Source organism: Gallus gallus, chromosome 3 (assembly GCF_016699485.2).
Source record: "Gallus gallus isolate bGalGal1 chromosome 3, bGalGal1.mat.broiler.GRCg7b, whole genome shotgun sequence".
Lineage (NCBI taxonomy): Eukaryota > Metazoa > Chordata > Aves > Galliformes > Phasianidae > Gallus > Gallus gallus.
In genome coordinates, this window is record NC_052534.1 from 38,445,944 (window position 1) to 38,473,921 (window position 27,978).

The 27,978-nt window shown below is 41.0% G+C and overlaps 2 long non-coding RNA genes across 2 annotated transcripts; one reads left to right on the forward strand and one right to left on the reverse strand.

Annotated features, from left to right (window-relative positions):
• Nucleotides 1–13,824: 13,824 nt before the first annotated feature.
• LOC121110436 lies at nucleotides 13,825–18,109 on the reverse strand. The gene is made up of 2 exons (XR_005858866.1): nucleotides 18,020–18,109; nucleotides 13,825–13,989 (listed from the first exon to the last, which is right to left on the reverse strand). It is a non-coding gene; the product is annotated as an uncharacterized LOC121110436 (long non-coding RNA).
• Nucleotides 18,109–27,128, forward strand: LOC121110434. The gene is made up of 3 exons (XR_005858864.1): nucleotides 18,109–18,165; nucleotides 19,497–19,822; nucleotides 25,726–27,128. It is a non-coding gene; the product is annotated as an uncharacterized LOC121110434 (long non-coding RNA).
• The last annotated feature ends 850 nt before the right edge of the window (nucleotides 27,129–27,978 follow it).

Genomic DNA, 27,978 nt, shown 5'->3' on the forward strand with positions numbered 1-27,978 from the left:
AAGACCTACAGTCCTGTGTAAATCTTATAATCAAGTCAAGCTGCAAAGGGAATACTAAAATGCTTGAACTGCCTCAAGATTTGTGTGCTTCTGGTTTTTTCCTGAGAAGATCCATCCTCATTGCTGAGAGAAAAAGAATTGTGCAGGTTTTTGTTTTAATTTTCTTAAAAGAATGACAGTGCATCTTACAGGTAGTTGATTGTTACAATACAGCCCTGTTTAAAAGCTACCTTTCTTGCAAGTAGCACATCAACTAATAGGCAAGTTACCACAGAAATAAGACCTGAAAAATTTTGGTGATCTTGTATAACCTTTAAACCTGCAGTACTTGGAGATGTTATCCAAGCTGGCTACCCAAAGCCTCAGCCCAAAAAGCTTATGCTCTGTACAGAATATGAGGACAAAAGGTGCCCTTTATGGATAAAACAAGAAAGCATTACAGCTTTTCAGGTGCTGGTAAAGCAGCCCTTGGGAGGAATTTGGAATTCTTTCAAGTTGCAGTCATTCAAAGATTTAAAAGAACTGAAACTCCTAACTAGAGAGTTCAGAAAGCATAAAAGTACTTGCAGAAGGATGGGGCACAAATGCAATAGATTTTCTCAGAAATCCTAAATATTAAAGAAAAATGAAGCATGTCTAAATACTGCAGAAAGCTCCAAACCCTTCAGCAGAGCAAGTCCTTTTCTGTAGGGTTGTTCCCAATGAGTTCTTCTCCCAGTCTGTACTCACATCTGGGATTGCCCCCAACAAGTGCAACCCTTTGCGTTTGACCCTGTTAAACCTCATTAGATTGTCATGTGCCCACTTCTCAAGCCTGCCCAAGTCCCTCTGCATGTCATTCCTCCCTTCTATTGTGCCAACTGCACCACTCATCTTAGTGTTATCAGCAAATTTGCTGGGGGTACTCTTGATCTCATTGACTGTGTCACTGATAAAGATGTTGAAGAGCACCGGTCCCAAGATAGACCACTGGGGGACACCTTGTGTCTAGCCTCCACATGGAGGCAGAGCTCTTGGCAATAACCCTCTGAAATTACCTGTGTATTCCTTATTTTAAATTTTTAGAATGTATTTTCATGGTACAAAGGCTCTACCAAAGTAGAGGAAGCAAACTCATCATATGTCATATCCAATGATCAGCAGAGCAGATGGTTGGTTAAGAATTCTTACGTAAGCTAGAGGGTATTGGGTAGTAGCAAACACTTTTTTTTTAAATAAGTGAAGGGAGAATTCAGAAGTTTGAGAAACATTTGCAAGAAACTGATAAAAGAAACTATTAATAAGTCAATGAATATATGATTTATATATATATATATATGTATAAAGACTTAGATATTTTGAGCCTTTATTACCCAGTGTCTTCATAAATTTAAGTAATCATAACTATTAGGCTAGATTCATAGGGTTGTATTTCACAAATTATTTTAATAGAGCAAAAAAAGCATCACACACACATAGTACTTCAGCACAATTTGCACTGAGCTATAAGATCACATTCAAAATAAGATCTACTACCATTGAGATAATGTCAGTCACCACTTGAATCACAGGAAAAAGTATTCTTATCTGCTAGTAAGACTTCCATGACATCATTAGAAATAACCATTATATGGATTATACCTGACAGTAGTAGCACGTGAATACAGTTACTATTTCTAATTTTAAATATAGTTTCCAGGAGCACAAATGCACCTTCACCATTACTGTTTCCAAAGAAAAATGCCTGGAGAAGAGAAAGATCCCCTTACAACATAAGGTGATTCTTGCTCGACACGTGCAAAGCTCTATAACAAAAGGTCATATGGAAACAAACACAGGCCTTAAACGCATCATTTCTTTGAACTCTGCACTCTACTACTACAAGAGCCCCAAAATTTCAAAGACATTGTAAGTAGAGCACTCATAAGGTGTGCCAGTTACTACTTTCATCTGCCTCAAGCAGCATCTTCTAACTTTCACATGCTTTATGGGGAGCAGTTCTCCAAACCTGAAGCTGTAAGGAGGCACAGCCAGCAGCCCTACAGCTGGCAGAGAAATAGCTCTCAACATTCACTTCAAAAAGCAGTCTCAAACAAGATGTATTGAATTCAACAATTGCTTAACAGAACCTATTTATGATACAACGTGTATGTATGTTAGGTATCTATTTCTACTCTTAATTTCTTCCTCATCCGCGATTCTGTTATCCAGAGGCCATTCATCAACAGAGGACAAGCCCCGTATTTAAAAGTTCCCCTCATTTCAGTACCAACAAGCCCATTTAAAGAACAGATGCATTTATACAGTTTTTGAACAGCAAACTTGCTCAGAGCTAAGAAAATGACAGTGGTTCCACAGCATAGGTCTTCTTACAGGGCTGAAACAGATTTCCATCACTTGCCTAATTAGCCATACCCTGGAGTTTGTGCAAAACACATATTTAAGCAGCAGTTTCTATGACTACCATCATTCTGCTCATTATCTCTGAAGGATTACCCAGCGGATTTACTTTAATAGATACTAAGAAGGGAAAGTCATGATGGCACACTACGTGATCTGATGGGTGCTAGAAGTACGTACTGCTTTCAAGATCCTCTGTGTTAGCCAAATGCATTTGTGGTGCTGGCTCATGACCTGTCATATACAAACTTCAGAGTGAACAAAAAGGGAGCAGAGTCAAGTGCTGCACCTAAAAATGGTGCTATACGTTGCATTCCTTCAACTTTTCTAGTCCTGTGCTGCAGCCAGGGCATGGAAGAAATCCTATCAGCCAGCTGAAGGCTCTACTTACAAAGAACTTGAATTTCAGTAAGTTTGGGGAAATAGCCAGAGGGGAAAGGTTTCCTTTAAGAATGAAAGAACTGTGAAGAGACGAAGTTCTCTCCTCCAGTTTTGATTTTATGCCTGCATCTGCAACAAGTGGGAGTTAGTTCCAAGTTGCCAAGAGGATCATTCTCTGGAGAAATGACTGAAGAATTTGCTTCCCTGAGGAAACCCCTAGACTTCAAAGTCTGGTTTCACTCCAAAAGCAGACAGAGAAAAATCAAGTGTCTTGTAAAGGTTCCTAAGAAGAGGAAATAAAATTGTTACAAAGTTAAGACAATTCAGTGCTTTTGAATGAAAACATACCTCAAACACCTAAGGAAATTCAAGTTTACACACACACAAAAAAAACTTCTTTGCAGTTGAGTTCTAGTGTTGTGGCCAAAGCCTCAGACAGGCCTAAGAAGTATGGACAAGCTCTGGGCTGAACCAGAATTCAACCCTAAACACATCCTTCTCCACGTAGCTGAGCTGGCACATCTCAGGAGAAGCTCCTGTCTTACACAAGGCAAGAATCATGGCAAATGAATGAGATGTACCAAATAGAAAAGAGTTGGTTCAGGACATGACCGCAGGCTTTCCAATTATACCTCTCTAGATGCTGCTCACAGAATAGTCAAACTAAGGCTTGACGTAACTTTTATTACCAGCATTGTACAACTGCTACAAGAAAGCCCACAGACTTTTGAACTGTTATTGAAGTCTGAAGAGGAAGCTAAAAGCATTGTGAAGTTCTGCCAAAAAAAAAAAGTCTGGATTTTACTTCATATCTAGTAGTAGAAATCCACAGAAGTAAGTCCTATTAAACTAGCTGCAACCATTGTATAGCTGGTTTAAAACAACTGAAAAACCTCATAGATCCCAAAATATTTGTTAGGATTTTAAAAGCAGTTGTATATCTTAGCTATCTTAAGATAATTGAGGACACAACAAAGTTAGTCCTGTAGCACCTTCACAGTGGCATAAAAGCATTCAGTTACACCTTACATAAATGGTTGTTAAATACAAGTGTTCTTGTTTGTTTGTTTTTAAACCAGCTATGTTATTATAGTCAGGGTAGTACACAGTGCTAGAACAGCATTTACATCTCTTCAGAATGTAGCCCTGTTACGCTTGAGACTTAATGCTTTCAGCTCTCTGAGACAGTGTTTCCACGTGCTCTGTTCTCATGAAGGGAGAAATAAAATTTTGGGGAAAGTTTTTTCTTCTAGGCTGTCAAGGCAAAGAACAATAGAGTTATCTTACTCAAAGCAGCACCCATGAACCAAAAGCCAACAAAAACACTGTCTATAACACAAAGGCACCAAGTTTCCTAAAGTAACAGAAGAATATGCAAAGTAAAACCCATCCTCAAATCTTCAGTAACCTAGATGAGTATATCAGTTAGAAATTCAGCCATCACTGAAGTTTCCCTATACTTAGGTATGAGATTGATGCTTACAATTATCACCTCCAGAGGTGAAGAGATGCCCTTTGCTGCTGCAGAACTCAGATTTAACACATTCAGCCTGGCAGCCACAGGCAGGAGAGCAGCAGCACAATGGTTGTAGCTGTGAGACTATGCAACAAAACCCACACACTCCTAGTTTAAATTTCAGTCCTATTTCTCTTTGCTTTTATGACAATAGTTGCCTTCACACCTATTTCCCAACAGTACTTCCTGTTATTATCTTCTCTCTTTCCAAAAATGCATCTTTGAGAAGCTTAGGTCACTGTTGGTGCAAGCACTAAGATGTACAGCAATCTCCCAGACAAATTAAAGACAACTGATGGATGGCAGATTAACCCAGAGGAAGGCAAACCAGTACCCCGTGTTCTTTTTGTATCACCATTAAATAGAATTGGAGAGGCACCGTCTTCCTCTGGTGACAGGCTGTATCTCTAATGGGATAAACTTCAGTGTGCTAATTGGCATAGACTACAAATTGGCCACTGGTGTGTGCCTGAAGGTCCTGGGCAATAGGCTGAATGAAGCAAATTGCCTGGAGAGATTTGGAATGAAATCCTTAATCACAGTTCTAATGACAGTACAAGAATTCTGATTTTATCAGAATTAGTTGCCCACATATTGGATGTGGCTCTTCCTCCAGTTTCTGCATTGCGCTGCACAGGGCATGCTTACATTTAGATGGGCCTTATCATTAGGAGAGACAAGGTGAGGTAGTGAGAAATCAGAAACTGGAGGGAGGACACTCTGCAGTACTACTCAGGGTCTCAGAAAATCCTTCTGTCTGGTAGAAGGTGGAGGAGGGAAACTACAGAACCATCAGGTGACAAAAGGCTTCAGTCCTCTGCTTCTACTTTGCAAGTGAGAGACAAAGGCTTTTCTAAACCCAGAAGCAGAGGCGTCCTTCCCAGTGGCCAAGTGGCTGGATGACTGCAGCTAAGATCAACAGAGCTGAGGCAAGACACCTCAGCACCTCTCCCCCAGTTACTGTGCCTGCACACCCAGCAGATGGATGGATACTCCACATACCAGTTTAAGCTTTTCTTCTAGATGCTGTGAATAACATTTTAGAAAGTGAGATTATCTTATGAGATCAGAATGTCTATTTGCCTTCTTTAATTATTCTTTTTATTTTTATTTCTAAACACAGCCATGCTTTAGAGAAATTGAAGCATATAACCTGACCAAGGTCACAAAGACTTTCACAGTGCCCCAGTTTTATGATTCTGCTTTATGTTCTAGCAAAACAACAGGGTTCAGCTTGCAATAGACAAACAAGATTCATGATCTATATGTACACCAAAAAACAACCTTCTAATTCCCCACCTTTCTTCCGCTGAATAACTCACTTTTGGGGAAAAGGTTTAAAACTAATTGGGTATGTATTCTGCTGCAATAAAGTTTAGGGCCTTGTTTAAAGAATCCTGTTCTCCTGAGTTGCTAAGACAGTTCATTATAGTCCCTTGAATCTACAGCAGTTTGAAGAACACAACTCCAGCATTAGCCATGATACCCAAAGCTACATCTCTCTCAACAGCTTATATGTTTGCTTTCCAGTATTACCGTTAGCAGTCTTGGTAAACACTGTGAAAGTTGTATTTAAGGAACACATCACATTATATCAGGCTGACCTTGGATAGGAAGGCAGCTTATTTAAAAGAGTTTGCTACTGGTTCTAAGCAACAGGAAACGCAAACTTTCCCCAAACACATTCAGCGTGGCCATGTTCTCCATGAACAAATAATCTCTTCCTAAAACAGACGCTCTCAAGGCATAATTAGCAGTTAATGAATCCGTATCCACTATCAACATACTCTAGGCAACACTAGTCCAAGATGATGACAAAACCAACCCTTCTAACCACTGTTTTTACCTTGTTTACTACGTATTGTAGGTACATTGTATGTATTGTATTTTTTTTGTCCTTTGGGAGGATGAAATAGACAAGTTGTGACAAACTGGAGTCTCCCTGGCTAATACATAACTGAAAGTTGATGGATTGGTTCCAACATTTATTAGCTCAGTACTAATTAGCACAACTGCTATATTTTATATAATTCTATGGATGTCTCCTGGCATCTCTGGGATGACAAGAGAATGGACTTCATCCTTTTTGATATAACATTATAGGTGAGAGCAGATGTCATGTTTTAAACAGCATTCACTGATAAGAGTAAATAATTATACAGGAAGAAAAAAAGACCAAGTCTTCTTACGTATTTCTTCTTTTTAGGATTACAAAAGACAAGTCAAAGGATTCAGCAAACATCCCTCTTTACTTCCGATATCATCTGACTTTCCCTTTTAGCTACAATAAATATTTGTATACATCAAAATAGAAGAAGCATGTAACAATCAGAAAGATCAATGCAGTAGAACGGCAGTGTAGGAGGTGTAACAACAAAAGGACTAGCACAAATGGAAAGATGTTACAAAGGAAAAGTGCTTACCTGAAGATTTAGGCTCACAGCAAAAACTCCACAAGGGAAGGACTCTCTAATCAGAGACCCTTCCCCAGGGGCAGTCAGCCCTTAAATGAGGTCTAAGAGAGGTGCAGCCAGGCTCCACCCCTTCCAATCACACAGATGAATTGCCTTCACCTGTGCTCCCAGGGCTGACTGGGTCCTTTCCTCAGGTGCTCAATCAGCGGTTCAGGATGTGACTCAACAGTTACCATACAGCAAGGTTACTGACCCTGGGAAGAGGCAGGCCAGGTGAACCACATAGACACAACACAGCCATAAAGAGAAGAGGCATGCATAAGTCTTGTTTGAGATGAATAAAATACGCATCTCTAAAGTGTTGCTTTCCACAGCAAGTCCAGCCACGTGCTCCCTGCCCCAGCTTTGGGTTTCTGCTTTGCTACTTATAGGCCCAGCGGGAAACATGCTAGTTTTAATTATTTGCTTCCAGATATATGTACTTTTCTGTACACGCTTCCTCCCAGAAGAATTCCAGTCTTCCCACAGAAAATTTCATGAAGAGAACACAGATTTAAAAACAACAAATTAAAGTTCCCCCTACCCTGGAGAAACCCATTGATTGTCATCTCTCAATTTCTCTGCTTTGTAAAAATTTGCATTTCAAAAAAGAAACCAAAGAGAAAGAACAGAGTCCACATCAGCACCAGCTTAACTAAAACAATCTTTGAATATTCATTTCCCCTCCTCTTTTCACAGAAAAATGAGTCCTGCTATCACAGTTGCGTGATGTGCATGCTGAGGACAGCTCCACTGAGCTCCAATTTCCAGTGAAAGAGTATTAATCACATTTTTATGCTTGTTAGTATAATTACAATTCAATATTTTCATTGCAGTAATGTCTATGCAATCCTGCTGAGATTTGTTCTCCTGTGCAGCATGCAAACACATTGACATAACCGCAAAAAGGGTTGGGTGGTTGCCAGTCCCACCTTACAGAAAGAATGAATGATTTAAAGGCTGAAACTACATCAACATTTTTGTCAAGACTTGTATGGCTACCGCTTGCATGAGGTCCTGAACTAGTAAAGGTGAAATGAACAGAAAGAAGAGCTTTAACGTGTTCTTCTGTTGTGCTTACGCACAGACTCTTCAATTAGGTGCCTGCAGCAACCAGCTGAAGCCATCACAGAACACGTGTGGATCCAGGCACTGGCCCAATTCCCACTCTGGCAGACCAAAATGCTGTCATTCTGGCTACAGTGCTCCATCTACCTCCACTCTCACAAGCAAGCCAATAACTGCTAATGCTTCTTTCACTTGTTTTCTTTCATCCTGTGTCTACTTACTCTCCACAAAAATAATCTTCATGATATTTTAGTTTATAGCATTTCTAAAGAGGCAAAACACCAAACTCATAAACAGTAACTGTTTCTACCATAGGAAATAATCTACTCTTAGGAAGCAAAATAAATAAGTAAATAACCTTATCATTTGATGATATGTCCAGCTCAGAATAACAGGATATTTTTTGATGCTTTGAAGACAAACAGCATATTCTATATTCATTGTACTGCTGAAACAGAAGACCTTTCAGGAGGTTTTCAAGTGATTAAAAAAAACTATGGACACGTTGTGCATTTGTACACACTCACAATGAGTTCCAGGTACAAAAACACAATAGCTGTATGCACACACACACACTTACAGGCATTTACACTCCAAGGACAGAATTTAAGCTCTCAGAGCCTGAAGAAAGAAAAAATAATGAGAGTCTCGTAAGACCTCAACAGAGGAGTGCTCCAGGAGTAAATCCAGCCACCTCCGTTATCTTCCACTGGGGAAAATGGGAGACAAACTCGTGGCTCAGTAAAGCTCATACCCCCAGCTTTAGTAAAACATACTAAAAAAGCCCATAGAGTTCTCGATGTCCACAGACCTAAGGACTTGTAGAGTGCTAAAAATAAGCAGCCCACGCTTTGGTTATCAAGCTGACCACAGCATACCCCAGATGTACTGAGCAGCTCACCATTAGTGGTAACAACTCTGCCTTCCACCAACCCCTCCACGGGCCATTAAATCCAACCTTGTTTAAATTAGGCTAATTAATTACTACTTTGCAGCACCTTCCCTCAGCAGGACTCTGCTGTTGCAAGGTTTTTTCACACTGGCAAGAAAGAAAATTTGTACTGCAGAGATAATCAACAACCTGCTTCAATGTCTGTATTTACACTGAATAGCAATTGTAAAATAGACAAAAAAAATTACCTGTGCAGCAGCTGAAGGTTACTTGGGCAGCATGACACAAGAGTGCTCTCAGGAGGTAGCACCAGGATATTTCAGGGACCACAAATTTACCCCACAGCTGATGCTCATATTGGTTGCTTCTGTGTTAAGCAAGACAATTAAAACTTCAGCTGGTGAAGAAGCCTGGACCTTGGAGAGTTCACCTTAATTAGCCCAGACAGGACACAAGGCAGTGCTTTTGCAATCCATAGGCTGCCTTTATCACAAGGTGGATCCTTGGTCATGCACCATGCAAGTCGGTGATGTATTTACTACTTCTCAGTAATGTGAAAAGACTAATTTTGCCTTCTGGCCTCATTTTGATTAGCTTTGTGTGGAGAAAGGTTATATTATAGCATTAGATTCCCACATCAGTAAAGTAAAGCCACATTAAAGACAGCATGCACTGCAGAAGGGCGGCCTATTCCACCCAGTAATGCCCACCTTCCCCTCAGGGCACAGCACCTGGCCTCTGGAAGAAGCTGTCTCCCTCAGTTGGATGTACAGAGTACGGTGTTTTGCCAAAGCATGCAGATAAAGCAGTGGTTTGTAGGCCTAATCTGGCTTGGAAACCTTTGCCTTACAGAAAAACGTGATTCTGGTAGCCAGGCAAAAAGCACAGTACTTTAAATCATGGTGTAGGAAAGGCATTTTAGAAGACAGCAACAAATATATTGCTGAATCGCCATAAAGAAAGGCCAAACATTGTGATCTTTCCAGTGAGATGTTTTCTGTCGTGCTGAGGCCAGAGAAGAGAGGAGAGGCAGCACCGGTTGTGACAGGTGCCGCAATGTTCCCAGCAGCCACAGGGTTTCACTTGAGCCTTTTATTTATTTGTGCTGAAAGAAAATCCAATGCCATAATTTTCTCCCTTCCTCTGAGATGACTCAACTGCATTTCTTCCAATGAGACGACAATCAGCTGCACATCACAGTGACAGTTACCTGCCCTTACTATCCTTAAGGAAATTAATTCCATGAAGACCTAATGATCCTCAATTGTGAAAACGTACTATTGATACTGTGTGTCTGACAGAAAATACAAAGCAGCGAGCATCAATTTTACCTCAACAAAGCTTCTCATTAGAAACAAACAATAAAAACACCGTGGCGTTACTTCTGGTCATTTGACAAGCAAACAGCATTTCTCCGATTTCAGCTCCAAAGCGGGTCTTTGTGTAACGTCTGCCCCTCCTTCAAACACTTTTTGTGAGTCACATCTGGAGAGAGCCAATCCATCCACACCTTCTTACACCAGCTGTCAGCAGGCCCCGAGGTCCCCATTAAGGTCACCCCACAGCCTGGGGCTGCTCACAGGCAGAAAAACCCAGTGATGTTACCAGACTCCAAGCTGGAAATGGAGGGAAGGGGATATATCTAACTTATGACTCAATTTCAAAGTTCTCTGTCCCAGGGTACCGTGGAGACAAAAGCATAGCTGGGCTGAGACGAGAGAATGGCAGATTTCTGGTGGACACAACTCTAGCTGTTGGTGGCTTCAGACATGGTGATTACAAGTAGTGCTGGGGCAAACAGGATAATTCCCCTACTAGCCGTCTTGCCCTCTTACTGCTCTCTGGTAGCTGTGTGATCCTGTACTTTCCACATACTGGTGTTTCTCTTCAGTCTGCTGTCCTTGAGAAACGTCCTGTCATTTTTTCTCCCTGTATTTTCTCTCTGTCTCATCAGAGATAGGGAGAGAGAGAGAGAAAACTCTGTAACTCCCCAGAAAGTGCTCCATCAAACTTTGAACTTTGCTGCAACTAATTATCCCACCCTAGCACTGAATTCTTACTGGAAGGTCTGCACTTAAAAAAAAAAAAAAAAAAAAAAAAAAGAAAGAAAGAAGGAAAAGAAAGAAAGAGGAAAGGAGGCCAGTTGGAGAAGATACACTACAGTTCCTCCGCATTTTTTAACATCTGTTGGTTCTGTGCCTCTCACTCTGTTCATGGAGGATCTCAGTAGTGGTTGTAGAGGAGATGGTAATTCTGTCACTTAGAAATGCCACCATCTCCTCTGCTGCTTGGTATCATGCCACCAGAATTTCACGGCACAGGGTAGGTGAGAGAGAACACCTGCTGGCTTATCACAGGCCAAGGCAATGCACCCCACTGAGTGCACTGCATCAAGAGTCCAGCCCAGTGCAATTACTGAAGGTGAGCGGCAAGGAAGGACAGAGCTGATAGCTCAGCTGGCTGCTGAGATTGACACAGACGAGCAGAAAGCTGGAGCAGAGCTGTGCAGTTTCACAGCAATTGAAAATGCTGTAATATACGTGCATTACTCCACACATCACTTCTAAGAATTTCTTCCAAGCTCCGTTTTTTAGCTGCTAATACACCATTTCTTATTACATGCTTTTTCCTTTTAACCTGTCCTCCTGCTTTACACTCACCAAGCAGGTACAATCAAAGACAGCTAACAGGAAAAATCTGATTTCAGGAAGTTGGCCTTGACCCTCACTTAAACTAATTTTCTCAGACTTCCAACCTTCTGCCTGAACTGTGACATGGGAAAGTAGTCAACAATTTTTATTTCAGCACACTAAATTGCAAAGGAAACAGGTTCTTCTCACACATACTTGCAGCCACCTGTCCCTTCGGTGCCTACAAGGCCCATTTAAACCTTCACCTGTAGTTATTTTAAGAAAACATGTAGTATCTTTTCTCCTATATGAGTAGGGAACTCTTGGCAGGAGCAGTAGTGCATAAAAGTAATTGGGCAGAGGTGACAAGCAGGAACAGGGCTGCAAACCTAAGAGGCAGGTGCAAAACAAACTCAAAGCCTGATCTGGCCTGAAATCTGCTGCTACCAGGGATGAGGCAGAAGAGTGGCCAGAGCTCCCAGGGGACTGGGGTCTCCCCATGTGGCAGATTTCAGCAGCCCAGGGCCATGCCATGCAGCTCAGTCCCCCATGCCCAGACTGGTCTGCGTTTGGCTGCAAATTCAATAGAGCTAAAGAACTGCAGGTTTCCCAACTAGCACACATCAGCATCATGACCATGCATAGGTCCACGCTCTGCAGCCACTTCTCTTGCCCTGGGGAAATCTGGCTCCATCTACCTTGCCACACTCCATCTTACTTGCTGTTTTGAGAAACTCTTTGAAATGTCTCCTCTTCTGTGCAGCTCATTGAAATAAATCTTGTTGAACCTCTCACACAGGTGAATTTACAGTCAGTCCCTGGGAATGTGCGACTATTGGCTTAAAGATGAACCAGTTCTTGCATTCTGTATCAATTCTTCTATATGGGTGTTTGCTCAAGTAATCATTAGTTTTTTGCACGCATGTAAAGCCAGATGCTAAGCTGATTTTAAGTGAAGTGTGATAAAGCAGAATAGGACAGCAACAAGAAGAGGTTTGTGGAAATATGAGCCCGCAGCAGATCTGAAATCTTATTATAAAAATAAAATACTAAGTAAAAATGCAAAGTGTTATGTCAATCTAATTCTGCAAGAACATGCAACAAATATTTTCCATTTAATAATGATAGAAAGGAACATCTATAGTATCCCAAATTACAACTGAGCTGTGGGGCCATGCAAAGCTGTTACCAGATGCTCAAGAAAACCAGTCTGCAGGGCTTTAACATTTGCAGAAAAGGAGTTTGTGAGGAATTCCCAGAACAAAGCTCTTCCTTAAAATAATGAATTTCCTCTTCCAGCACACCTTCGTTAATCATAGAATTCTTAGAGTTGGAAGAGACCTTTAAGGGCCATCTAGTCCAACTCCCCTGCAATGAACAGGGACATGCACAGCTAGATCAGGTTGCCCAGGGCCTGATCCAGCCTCTCCTTGACAGCCTTCAGAGATGGGGCATCCATCATATCTCTGGGCAACCTGTTCCAGTGCCTCACCACCCTCACTGCAAAGGACTGTTTCCTTCTATCTAACCTAAATCGGCCCTGTTCAAGGATTAAACCATTTTCCCTTGTTCTGTCACAACAAACTCTGCTAAAGAGCCTGCCCCTTTCTTTCCTGTAGCTCCCCTTTAGATATCGAAAGGCTACTCTCAGGGCTCCCTATAGCCTTCTTTTCTCCAGGCTGAACAGCCCCAGCTCTCAGCCTGTCCTTGTAGGAGAGCCGTTCCATCCCTTGGAGCATTTTTGTGGCCCTCCTCTGGATGCTCTCCAATGGGTCTATGTCTTCCCTTTTCTGAGTATTCCACATCTGGACACAGTACTCCAGATGATATCTCACCAGAGACCAGTGGAATATATTAGCACTCAAATACTTCCAAGCCCTTCAAAGAAAATATTACAGACTTTTTTTTTAATTAGCTTTCTACAAAAACTTCTCTATTCCAACACAGAGTGTTGGAACTGGCAAAGATGAGCTGCATTTCTTTCCACATCTTCACCTTACACAGTCACAAAGCTACTGAATTCATTCTGCCTATTTATACAGCTCCATAACCTGTTAAAACATTTTCTCCTGGCACACACATATCACACTCATAATTGTTTTGTACAGCACTGTGCTTAACTACATAGCGCAAGTATTATTTTACGTTCGCCATGGAACCACCTCACAAATGCGGCAAGCCTGAGGTCAGGTTAACAACATCTGCGCACTGCAAGAGTAGAGAGGCTTCAAGTGATTTCTCACCTTGCTTCCCACAGCGAGCCTAAGGCGAGCTGAAGGCTGTGGGCTTGCAGCTGTGCCCGTGCACCCAGGCCCTAATGGGCTGTGCAGGAAAAATGTGGTTCTCAGAGGAGCCACGCTGACTCATCCCTGCTACAAGCTCAGTCCCCAGCTGAATTACAGAGCCAGTGCCAGCAGTACAATGACACCTGCAGAAACCAGCTTCAGAAACGCTCCCTTTCAAATGAAAGCAAGCTGCTGGAAGTTCAGTTCCAAAAAAAAGCCCTTTTGGTGTTTTACAGTTCTGTATTTGCGAATAAAATAAGTCGGATGTGGCAGATTCCATAATCACTTATCAGAGAGTCGTGGTGAGACCAGATGGCTAAAGGGATCAGCTTTCCCACTGCAAGGGCTGTCAGGCTGTTCGCTCCTTCAGCGCTGAACGAAAATGCTAAATCAAAAGAAAGAAACACCTGTAAAAAAGGACACTTGAGAACAGAATTACCGGAGAGGAAACAACTTCAGAAGACACTTCACAAAGCAAATGGTTACCAATTGCAAAAGGAATAGCAGGGAAGACATGGGAGCTCTAGTGGCTCCAGCATTTGGGAAAACAGGAAGAAAATGGAGTCACTCACTGAGGAGCTCATTCCCACACAGACACATTGTGCAGCAGCCTGAGGATGGCAGCCCCCAGGGAGTTCCTGGGCCAGAGTGAACTCAGGAGAGTGTGGAGACCTGCCAGGAGCTGGCAGCTCTCAGGAGGGATCTGGGAGCTGTGGCTGGCAGCAAGTTGAACATGAGCCAGCAGCATGCCCTGGCAGCCCAAAGAACCAACCATACCCTGGGGTGCACCAGGCCCAGCACTGCCGGCAGGTGAAGGAAGGTGCTGTCCCCTCTGCTCTGTGCAGCCTCACCTCCAGTACTGGGTGTGGTTTGAGTACCACTATATAAGAAGGACATAAAGCTTTACATGAAGGAGAAAGTAGTCATCTTGCTGAAGCTCCACACAGGATATCTGGATGCTCTCTCATCAGAGGAAAAAGAAACAGAAGAACAGAGAAGGGATATGAAGCATCTAATTCTTACTACAGGAATGATTTGATTTTGAATTGAATAAGAAAATACAGCTCGAAAGAAAAGTTTGTTATATCTGGGGTCAAACAGCCACCACTTCTAAAAACCAAACAGGTGATTAGTTCTGGATTTGATTTGGAGAATGCAACAAACACAAAGAATGTACACAAGATTAATTTCCAGGTCTCTGTAACAGGACAGGATGGGCAAGAGTATATTCATGTTATCAGGAATATCCTTTGTCATGAAATCTGCAAATTAAAACAAACAAATAAAACAACAGTAGAGGAAAGCAGTAATAGGTCACTGACATAAATATTTCATACTCAAAACATTCAGTACATAAAATTGCCTACGTCTAACAAAACATTTTTATTAACATAACTGAAGCTCATTATTTTAAAAACATTTTTTGATAGTTCTGGTACATAATCCTGCATAAGGGGTGTCTAATATGCATTTCCAATATGCCATATGGGAACAAATACTTTTACAGTCACTCTACTTTGTGGCTTAAAATCTGTTCATGGTATATTATTCCTCGCAAGAAAGTATCACAAATTCCTGAAGGAATACAGCGCAAAACATCTACTGACAATGTCCTCAGAGTACAAGAACAGATCAGAATGAAAGGCTGCAGACAGCATTTAACAGGGCTCAAGTAGAAGAACAAAAATTCAAGAGAGAACATGAAGGTCATGGAAATAATATGAGTAGGAGAAAGGCTGAAAATAAGAGAACTCATGCAGAGGCATGCAGGCCTAGTGAACTCATACATTCATATTGTCTTGTCATCCTGAGTTCATCTCCTTGTCCCTGTACCAAGAAAAGGAGCTGGAACATCCTTCTGAGAAGGGATTCCTCTGCTTTAAAAGCCTGAAAAGAAAGCTTCCATCCTGGCATGCTTTTACACCAAAGACACATCAAGTCTTCTACAAAAACCTCAAAAGGCAACATAATGCTCTGTTTATGAGGAACACTGGGCATTAGAGACAAATGCCTCCAGAACTGCAACTGAAGCAGAGTGCAGCTGCACAATGGCATGTTCAGAGACCCATTCTGTTAAAAACTGACACCGACAATACTTCATATGTGGAGAAGAATTATGGCTTGAGAAAACTGGCCTTTTTCCATCCATTACTATGCGGCTCATCAGCACTGTGTACACAGCAACATCAGCTGCTGATGGCAGACACACTCTTGAGCACCTGATCAATCTGCTCTCAAGACAATGCAGAGAGCAGCAGAGGTGCGTGACTTCCATCTGTAAGAATCAGCGAGTCACAGAGACAACAGAGTGCATTCACAGGAGCGAGAGTAAAAGATGATAGTTGCAGAAAGTCATTAAACTTTGCTCACTTGGGTGGCAGTGAAATTACATACAAAGCCTATATTACCAATTCAAATGACCACAGCTTTCTGAAATTGCTGGCTTGCTATTTACAGGTGAGAGAAAAGCGCTGCCAGTGGCACTACAGCCTGACCTGCTTGCTTCTGAGGACACGTGAAGGTCACGGCAGTACATGAAACACAAAAGAAAGCTCATGTGATGTACTGTACTAGCCAGCACTTGGTTTACTCTGTCAAGACACAGGAGAAGAACAAAAGATAGGCTAGGACTGTGATCCAACAGAAGTATCTGCATTCTCTTCTTCCTGGAAACGAGGATATGGAACAAGGGTCTATTTTCTTCAGTACCTCCTCCTCATGAAACAAATCTACAAGACTTGCAGGAATCCTTAAAAAAAGTGAGTTGCAACAATGATCAGGAGAGAGAAAAATACATCTCTGTGAGAGGGGGCAAGGACGTACAGAGTACTTGTGAGGCATAATAAGCAATGAAAAAGCAACCTGCATAGCTGAATGAGTTTTGCAGCATGATAGAAAGCTTCAATAATTTGCTGTTCTTGCAGGTAGAACAGAAAAGTTTTAAGAAGGCCTGTTAAAGAAAGTAGTCTGTACACACAGTCTGCTCAAACTGACCCTCACTAAGCTCTCTCAGGTGAGCTGAGACTTCAAGTAAGTCTCCTCCTTGAACCTTGCCTACCAAGTCATATGGAAGTTGAAGTAAGCCCACGTATCCTGTGTGGAGCTTCAGCAAGATGACTACTTTCTCATTCATGTAAAAAGAGTACAGGAATCTCTTCCCCTCAAGAAACATATGTGAAATTAGGCCAGTTCTGCTATTTTCCTCTTTACATGTGGTCCTTGAAAGAAAAAACACATGGGATTTAACATTCCTGGCCATGTTTAAATGCCCATTACTACCCTTAAGACTAGTCCTGATTTTCTTTAAATCAAAGGGAAGCTAATTGGAGAATTGGAGATAATTAAAACTTACAGCATCTCTGCAAGGCATCCTTAATCCCTGGAGGAAGCAGCTAAAGCATAAGAGAACTTGTCTAAAGCTACAGCTTCACCATTTATGTGACCCACTCTGTACTGCACAATTCCCTGCCCAAATTTCCAAGCTTGCTCCCTGTCATCGCTAAAGTTAGTTAACATCAGAGCTCAATGCTGTATGCAGCAACAGTAAAAATCAGTAAGTTAAGTAAGTGAACTGTTTTTGAACTGCACATATGCTGCCTCAGCCAGTTCTGGATGATCAGGAACGTGCAAGAAGTCACAGTTCTGATTATGCTAACTGGGGAATGTCTTGGAGAAGAATTAGGGAAGAAACAGAAGGATTTACAAGGTGTGTGGCAGAGTCTAATTGGGTGAGAAATCTCATTCCTCTACTCAAAACAATAATAATTTCTGTTCCTTGCAGCATCTTACTCGTTTTTATCTATTACCTGTCCATTTAGCAAAAAACACCACCAATTTTAACAAATCTTCCTGTTAACTCGAATCTCATATAAGAGGATAGAAACTTGAATGAGAACGGCATACGCTGGTGACATCTAGTGGGCACAAGAAGCTTAACGAAAAGATCAAGGCAGCTTATAAATAATTCAGCATGTGAAAACAATTTTTGACCCAGGCTCTATCTACATATTTTTGCCTTCAATCTCTTGAGCATAATTTCTGCATTAGTACGAGAGAAAATATCACACATGTGAACTCTAACCTAACATCTGAAAGCAACAAACTTCTCAAGATGCCAAGCTATATTGCAGAGAGCCATCTATTCTTCGCTTTCTCTCCTTTTTCAGACCAGGACAAGCTGACAAGTCCTCCCAGTGACCTTTCAAAATTACAACCAATCTACTATGTCACGAATGACTGTACAGTTACAGGCTCTTAAGGGAAGAAAAATAAGGTACAACGCTGTCAAACAGCATTGATTTGTCTCATAAAATTACAGTAGTTGCAAGTATTACCACTTGACAGCTTTAGAAACAGGTTCAAGTGGGCTAAGCCCCCCCAAATGAAAATTAGTAACTGTAAGCAATTAAGCTTACAGTTCCATTTGAATGGATGCTTGTCCCACAGACTGGTTTTTGTTAAGTACATATGTTGCTTCGAGGGTTATGCATTCTATTCATTTCCATGGAAACAACAATAGATGCAAAGAACACAGTAACACTTCGACAGAGTAAATTCTCAGGTACAAACCACTATTTTTCCACATGGTCATCACTATTAGCTATGCATTTTCGCCAGCAATGAACAAGACTGTACGCTGTGCACAGGGCACCAGTGGAGGTGGCCCAGTTGCAGAGCCACTATAATGGCATTGTAGCTAGAAAAATATCCACACAGTCTATCTTCCATCAACCTGAACAGATGGAAATCAAGAGGCATCAAATCTGGACTATATAGTGGGTGTGGTAGAAAATTCCAGCCAAGGTTGGCAACATGCTCCACCGTCTTCAAAATGGTGTAGGACCTGGTGTTATCGTGGTGCAGGAGGAAGGTTGAACTGTGGAAGTTTGAGCCTTCAGCTTTGTCAGCACTGTGATGTAGCAGTCAGTGCTCATGTTTCTTCAGGTTGCAGGAAATCCAGAAGGATCATCCCTTTCCTACCCCCGAAAGACAGTGCACATCATTTTACTGGCTGAGGACTGTATCTTCTGCATTTCTTGCTGAAGAAAAAGTTCACGACATGACTCCATGAAATGAGTGCCATTCTTTTCTGCATGGCACACCTTTGTTTCATATGCACTTCTACAGCAGGCACCATTTTGTCAGACTGCCCCTCTTCTGCCATTTGTCACACAGCAACAAAAAGTAGTAGAATGTTGCTGGGAAGGTTCACTTTTCGGAGCTGCGAGGCTACATCTGTAACCATTTTATGATTCTTCTACACATTCTTTTTTATTCTGGAAGAAATATCTTTAATTCCCTGTGTCACCCTGAGATAAAGCTTAAAAGTATTTTGAAACAGGAATTTTCACACCAATTCATCCCCAGAAGCACATATTCAATATGCATTTAGGGGCTGTTATCTTACACTTTAATGGATCTCTTCTCAAGAGGATTAATTATTAGAATAGAGGCACTTTGAAAAAAGTTTTAAAAGGGAATTAAATCAGCATAAGCAGAAAAATAGGTCCTCTCCTCCTGCTTATAGCCTCAGACTCATTATTCAAAACAAGGGTAGCAACATGATACCTCCATCATACAACCTAACACAGCTCCTCTCATCACAGCACAAGGAATGAAGCTGGACTCTGCACTCAGCCACATGTGCTTTCTGTGTCCTCACTTCAGAGTCAGGGTCCTGTATCCTCTGCAGTCAACCCCACCAAAAGATGATCTTTCATCTTGTGGTCTGTACTGTTAGGGCTTATGATGGGATCGTCATCTCCTCATATGGGAACTGCATCTAGTGAGCCTTCATTTCTTAACCACTCAATCTGGTTGCAAAATGCTTCTACTTTGTGCAGTCCCAGAGAAGAGACCCTGAATTAATGCTGCGTAATTCTTCTTTTACAGCCACCCTGCAAACTACTCTCATGCAGCCACAAATGCCAGCCAGCAATTGTAGTGAAGGGAGCCTTAAGGAAGCTCAGAAATAAATACTCCCAGGGAATCCTATAGCACCATGCTGCAGAAGAAGGAAGACACCTCTTTAAGCTTTGAATAGCAAATTAAAGAAGACCTCTTTAAGCTGTGAATAGCAAATTAAACAAAAATATTAAGGCAATTAATTCTACTATGCTTATACTGGACTGCTAGCTTGCTTAATTATGCCACTCGTAAAGGTGGAATAATTAATAGTCCTGCTCCATATGCATCATCATGCAGATTACTGATGCCAGGTAAAGAAAGTCTATTTCTTTAAATAGTTTTGATTTTGCTGCACCATTGTACTTATTTCTTAATAGATAACTTTGTCAGGCTCCTTACCTTACAGTTAAATGCTCAAATAGATAATTAGCTGCAACATAAGGTTCCAAGTTCTACACTGAAGCCAGTCTGCAAGATGATCCTTGTGTTTCCAAGCGCAAAGAAAACCTTCGCCCTCAGATGATTTTTGCTGTTTCTAGCTTCATCCCTGTGAGCAGTAGATGAATTTAGCAGTGCGCACGTTACAAACATTGCTGGAGGAATGAGGAGTCTAACTGGGTTTGATAAGAGAACAGCCTGAAGTTCAATCTTCCACATAATCCACAAGGACAAGAAGGTGTCAAATACTTATATCTGGACAGAAATCGCCTCCACTCTGTCACTGTATTACCAATAAGGCCAGAAGGAATAGGAGGCTTTTAAAATCTGCCTGCAGCCTTAGGTACCAAAAGATGACAAGAGTTTTAAATAGCTATTTTGAGTGAAAAAAAAACTGTGAAAGTTTTATTTTGGTATTTCAGCTCTCAGTTAAGGGAAGCAGACGTACCCTAATTTTGTGGGAGAAGAATGTAAGCAGTTCTTACACACATTTACCTTGTTCAAAAGACCTATTGTTTTCAGTCTTACTTAAAAGGACACAGCTGATCAGCAGAGTAAGAATGCGATTAAGACTTATGAGACATTGCTTTTACTCCCCTAGGAAACGAAATCTTGCTTTCCTCTTTAGTCTTCCAGCAAATTAATCTAATGCATTAAAGTGCCATTGGGCAAACTCTCTGTGTTAGCTGGTTTTAAGTCTACGAGTTTATAACAGATCACTTTTCATTTACTGTTTCTAATCTATTCATCATATGATGGATGATTCAACTTGCATCTGAATGTTAATTATGGTAGATCCTACAAAAACTAGTTTGCTTTTCAGTCAAAAGGAGCATACCAGGGTGAGTGCATGAAGAATCATTAAATCATGAGAATCTTAGGCTTTCATAACACTTACCAAAAGGTATTTATAATCATGTTTAAAATCCAAAGACAAACATGCAAGACAAATAGAGGAATAATAACAGTTACTGCTGAAATGCAATGAGTTGAAATGCAAGAATTCTGACTAAGAAGAGTAGAATCTGTTGTGATCAGTAGGAAAATCTATCATAGAATCATTAAGGTTGGAAAAGACTGCTAAGATCACCTAGTCCAAACATCCATCTACCATCAATACTGTCCACTAAACCATGTTTCTTAGTACCACACCCACACGTTTCTTGAACACCTCCAGGGATGGTGGCTCAACCACCTCCCTAGGCAGTCCGTTCCAGTGACTCCCACTCTTCCTGAGAAATTTTTCCCAATATCCAGCCTGAATAACCAACCTAATATCCAACTCTGGTGCAATTTGAGGCCATTCCCTCTTGTCCAATTACTGTTACCCCAGAGAAGAGGCCAGCCCCTACCTTGCCACAACCTCCTTTCATGGTGCTATAGGAGGCAATAAGGTCTCTGTTCAACCCCCTCTACTCCAGACTGAACAATGCCACTTCCCTCAGCTGCTCCCCATAAGACTTGTGTTCCAGATCCTTCACAGTTTCGTTGCCCTTCTCTGGACACACTCCAGGGTCTCAATGTCTTCCTTGTAGCGAGGGACCTGAAACTGTACGCAGTACTTAAGGTGCAGCCTTACCATAGCTGAGTACAGAGGGACTATCACCTCCCTGCTTCTGCTGCCAGCTCTATTTCTGATACAAGCCAGGATGCAGTTGGCCTTCTTGGCCACTTGGGCACATTATTGGCTCATGTTCAGCTGAGTGTCAGCCAGCACCCCCAGGTTCTTTCCCTGTGCAGAGTCTTCCAGCCACTCTGCCCCAAGCCTGTAGCATTGCCTGGGGTTGTTAGGACCAAAGTGCAGTCCCAGCACTTGGTCCTGTTGAACTTGGGATGCCATTGGCCTCAGACCAGTGATCTAGACTGCTCAGATCCCCCAAGGGTCTGTCCAGGATTTGAGTGTAAATTTTCTTTGAGGTCCTAGAGACAAACCAAAGACAAATCAATGCTATCAAAAACAGACTTTCACAAAGAGTTTCGGCTTTGACAGTTTTGCTTTTCTTTTGTGAAAAAGTACTATTGAAATGTTCCAACCAGCTCTGCTTATAAAAACAACTGAAAGTAATAAATCACTGAAAGAAAGGGGAATGGCTGTTGGTCACCACTGTGATTTTCTATTGGTCTCTGGTTTCTCCCAGACATCAGTTGTGTACAAGCACAGCTGCAGTTCAGAGCCACAGTAGTATTGAAAGCTGCATGGTCAGAAGTAAAGATAACAAAAGATTACACTTAATCACTAGACTTTGTAGAAAACACCTCCTCAGTTATCCTAGGTGGTTAATTTTAAGGGCATACTTTTGGCTTGTTTAAAGAACTGACTCTTGAAATCATGCTGTTGGGCAGTTTCTCTTCTATCAATTCCTTTAGAATTTGAGACTGAAGGCTTTAAACCTCGTATTCTTTCAATCTTACTGACCTTCTCGTATCTTATACTTCTAAAGCATGCAACTACTGTGTTGGTGAATGTTGGTAGCAATGAACTGTTTCTCCCACTAGCTCTGCAACAAACTACTGCACCATCTGTAGTTTATGGAGATGAGATTTACAGTATAGCTTTAGGCATTCCATTTCTGTAGCTTGGTTATGAGCCAAGGGCTTTCTATACCATCAATAGAGCCTCCAGAGACTCATCCAGTTCTTCCTTCTTCCAATTCACAGTAGGTAGGTACTTGTTTAAAGCCAGATGACTAAATCTGTATGACAGAATGGCTTTTCTCCACCCTCATTTTTAAGTTTCACATTAATTTATCAAATCCTATCTCCAAGATAAAGACAGTTCCAAAACTGAAACACTGCTGTGAAGAAGAGCATAGGAAATTCATCCTGACACTTAGGCCAATAAGCTGTAACATCATTCTTCTCTAGGGAAGACTTACTTATTCCCTGTCTTCTTGTAAGTGGGTAGCAATTAGATAATGCAACTTTTGCAAAAGTAATACTAAGCACCAGTAGTTGAAACAGAGTCCTTTTATTCAGGCAACACACACACAAAGACAAACCTAGTAACTTAAATTATTTAGGGTAAGGGAAACAACAAAAATGGCATTTATTGTATGAAACAGGAAATCAATGCTAAATTTTAATAGTTTTGACCAATCACTGTAATCTTGAATAACTCACTAAACTTTATGCGATTATTTCCCTACTCTGACAATTACTGATTAAATCACTGTAGACAGTTTTTATTCAAAGTGTTCCTTACCAAAGTTAAACTTTAACTTCCAGGAATCTGTGCTCTGAAAGAAAAAGTATGTGTATCTGGCAGTGGATTCAGTTCCCAGGCTAAGAATTAATGCTACTGTGTGCATAAAGTTAAGGCATTAACTCTGCTGTAGCTCTTGCTTACCACTGAAAAATGGTGACTGCAATTCCTTGAGTGCTTTGCAGAAAAGGATGAAATAATTATGTCCATTTACAGACCGGAGACAGAGCGTAAAAGCTACAAATTGAGTGAAGTAGCTTGCCCAAGATCAAATGCCAAGCCGGGTGTGGGCTGTGGGTCAGACCTCCAGGTTGCATTGCCTTTAATTACAGCTTCTCTGTTGAAATCATTGCACTGAAAAAACAGAGAAGTAAAGCTATTTTAGAAGCTGCTTTTGAGTGCTTACACAATGAAATATTAAACATCAAATTGAGAAGACAGCATCTAAATGTAAGCAGAAATTTTTAGAAGTCCATTCTATCTTCACAAATATTTTTCTTTTTCTAACTTTTTATAATTTTTATAACTATATTTTATGTATATATATATATACACACACACACAAAACCCTAAATGTGAACTGAGTTGGCTTTATTGTTTCAATGCAATTACATAGGCATATTTTTGAACCCTCTCTTGAAAAAGCACTTAATTATTGTTCAAAGTGGCATGGGAGAGGTCACTGAATTGATAATATTTAAATACTGTGTTTTTAACTCTTCAGTATCACACACCTCTAGGGACAAGCCTACGCAGAAGAGCTATTAGACAAGGACTCCTCCTAGAATGTTGATCTAGTGAGAAGAATTTTAAGTAAAGATTGCAGGGGGCAGTTGACAAAGGCACACGGGAAAATAATAAGGCAAGCTGGACAACAAGCTAAAAATGAGAAATGTTTTATGAAGATGGCAAGGGGAGAGAAGAGAGTGACTAAAATTAGTCTAAGGCCACACCTTGAGTATTGTGTTCAGCTTTGGGCCCCTCAATACAAGAAAGACATTGAGGCCCTGGAACGTGTCCAAAGAAGGGCAACTAAACTGGTGAGAGGTCTGGAGCACAAATCTTATGAAGGCGCTGGGACTGTTCAGTCTGGAGAAGAGGAGGCTCAGGGGAGACTCTCTCTCTCATTGCACTCTACAACTTCCTGAAGGGAGGTTGTGATGAAGAGGGGTTTGGCCTCTTCTCCCAGGCAACAAAGAGGACCCAAGGAAATGGCCACAAGCTGTACCAGAGGAGGTTTAGATAAGGAAAAACTTTTTCTCTCAGAGAGTGGTCACACATTGGAATGGCCTGCCCAGGGAGGTGGTGGAGTTGCCTGCTAGTGTTCAAGAGGCATCTGGATAATGAGCTACGAGATATGGTTTAGTGGCTTGTGGTAGCAATGGTGATGGGAGGATGGTTGGATTAAATAATCTTGTAGGTCCTTTCCAACCTTGTGATTCTGTGATTCTAGTCTTATATGGTTGTATGCATATAACACCCCAGTAAGGATAAGAAAGAATTGAAAGACTTTGTCATTGTATTAAGATGAGTCAATTAAGCATAATTTTTTAAAAATTAAGCTGAATACAAATAATAAAATACAAAGATTATTCAAGAATGGGGAAAAGATGGAGATTTTAGTCTAACTATCCAAGATTTGCATGCTTGCTCAGAAGCCCAAAATATAGACGAACCACAGGTACTGAAAAACTCTGAATTTTTTCAAATAATAAAAAAAAACACTCAGTTTTCCTCCCCCACACTAACAAAAGTACCTGAAGGACTTCAGAACAGGCTGAAATGTCTAAAGGGAAACAAAGTTTGTATCTTTGGATGAAGGACAGAGCTTCAAATCACCTCAGTGTGAGAGAAATGAAGCTATAGCTAACATGGGTAAACAACAAATTCTTTACTGCTAAAAGAAAGACAAGGCTGAAGAAAAGGAAGTTTAGAAGAAGTGAAATGTGTTTACAACAAAATCATATGAAACTGGAAGAAAAAAAACACCAGAAAGCCATTTATAAATACAGCAGTAACAAAACCAAGCAACATCAAAAGAATAACGTAAGAAAAGTGATGATACGATTTCCAGCAAGCAAGAAAAGCCTCAGTTCATTAGTTGATTCCAAGAAATCTCAAGTACTTACTATTGGATTTGCATCAGCCTTTTGGAACAGGGTCAGATGTTAAGCAGCTGCTAGCACAATTAAGACCAACACATAAAGGTAAGACTTCAACCTAGTTAGGTAAAGCTCATGCTAGGGAAAGCTTGGCAAGTGGGAAAAAATAAATCCCTAATTAGCAGGGCTAGATGAACATAATTCTGAAGCTGATCTGATTAAAGCAGTCATTTCTGAGAATCACAGAAATGACTGTAAAAAGAGCAGATGGTGAGTTTTTTTTCTTTTTACCCTCCCCTCTCCTTCCACCCCCTCTATTTTTAATGAAGCTAGCCAGCTCACTTTCAGTGTTCCCTCAAGTATTTGAAAAACAAACAGAAAAAAAAACCCAACCAGGATCACATGCAAGCACCTCATAGACAGCAAGTATTGACAAGACTTGACAAATTAACCTGATTTCTTTTTATGGCAGGGTAACAAGCCATCTGGCAATGGGAGAAGTAGCAGATGTGTTCTGATCATGACAAGGTTTTTGATGCTCTCACAGATGATGAAAGCGAAGATCTCAGCTGGAGATTTTTGGGCAATGCGTTTCTTCCGTCTCAAACTGTGAATGCAGTAGAGTGCCCAGTGATGGATCCAATTTCTGGAAAGTTGTTCTGGAGAAAAGATAGAAGGAATTGCAGGGCTTATCCTACTAAAGAAAAGGCTGAGATGGAACATGGTATATCTGTTTGTACACATGGGAGACCTGATGTGCTTTTAAAATTGGGAGGACACTTAAAAGATGAGCAAACATCTTAGTGCTGCGTCCTACCACAGCAATAGCTGTTGGATGAAGGCTGACTGATCTATGGAAACAATCCATCTTAAGAAGTCCTTAACCAAATTCCTGGGCATATTTCTAGAAACAGAGTGAAACAGACTGCAGAGAAACAGGTAAATAAAATGATCTAGGATCAAAAGAAAATAAGCAAACAAAAAGAAAAGCAGAGATTTGAACCAAGAGTGCTAAATTGCCTACCTCTGCTAGAGCAGAGGGTAAGGAGAGAAACCATTTTGCTGTCCCGTGCTGTGGCAACTACATCAGTACCAACATTCTGAACAACATCAGAAGATGTCCTGCAAACATCTTTTGACATCACTCACAATATGAAATAAAGGTACAACTATGTTACAGCTGCACAAGGAAGAGGGTCATACATAACCAGTCTCCACACAATAAAAAAGTTTATCCTATATATACTTGTTGTCATCTGTTACACCACGGAGAACCAATACCTTCCAGTTTTGATCCTCTGATTTCCCTTTAAAGAGAAAGAAAAGCTAATCACATTTCATTACAAGACTCAGATAGTAATATTGGTCTGGTTCTATAAAACAGCACTATTTCCTTAAACATAGAAAAACAATCTTGATTTAAAAAAAATCCTTAAAAAGAAAACTAAAGAAAATACTTCTACTGGATCTTAAATGGCTAAGGTAGAATAAAAAATTTTCTCTGTTAATAGCAGATGACAACTTCCAGCTATTATAATGAAAGCAGCCCCAGATGTGGAAAACAAATTTCCCTGAAACAAGACAATTTCCTTGCCCACAAACATCTGTCTACTCTACCCAAAGGACTACTTGCTAGAGTGCCTCTGTTCCAGTCCCAAGAGCCAGCCATCAAGTACGTGCATCAAGTATAATAAGGAATGGTGATTAAAATTTCCACTATTGAGAGTGGAGCCAGCAAAAGGAATGATTACAGGGATTCTACTATGAGAAAAGTAGGTACTTCGATAAGAACTATGGTGGCTGATAAAACCACCACATTTTGCCTCAAACATTTTGACAGCATGCACATATGCAGAAGATGCATACTCATTTCCCTAAGCCAATCAAGAAGGTAAGCCAATCAAGAAGGCACCTGAACAGTGGTTTTTCCCTTTGGGTGAATACCCTACCCTTCAAAATAGCCTGAAAGTGATAATACAGCACTATCAAAAGCCTTGAACTCAAAATAGCTTAAAATCTCTTGACAATATATGGGACTTATCTGGACTACTGACAGACCTCACTTTTGACCCACCTGCTTCTTAGCACAACTGCCTCTCTTCATCAGGAATGGGAAATAATCGTTCAAGTCCCACAACTGTGGACAGCATTTATCAGGCAAAATAAGAGTCATTTTAACAGAAGCAATAAACACTGCTTTCAATCTGGAAAGTGGCACAGAGTAAAAAAGCTTCATAAACTACTACTGCCTACCCCTATCTGACATAAAAAAATTGCAAAACAGTGGAAGAAATGAATAGTCATTTCTGCTTCCTCAATGGTCCCAAGCATCCAGTTCTGACTCGACTTTACAAGACAGACAAACACAGGCTTACCAGAACAAATCCAGTATAGGGTCAGGAAGATATTTAAGACTTGATCACTTCTCCCATGAAGAAAGGCTTAGAGAGCTGGGTCTGTCCAGCCTGGAGGAGGCTCCACCACAATCACGAGAAAACATTCCTACAGTGAAGGCAATCAAACACTGGCACAGAATGCCCAGAGAGGCTGTGAAGTCTCCATCTGTAGAATTATTCAGAGCTTGACTGGACATGGTCCTGTGCAAAATGCTCTAGCTGATCCTGCTTTAACAGTGGGGGGTGGACTACATTATCTCTAGAGGTCTCTTCCAACCTAAACAATTCTGTGACTACATGAAATAAAAAAGTAAATCCATCCTACATGC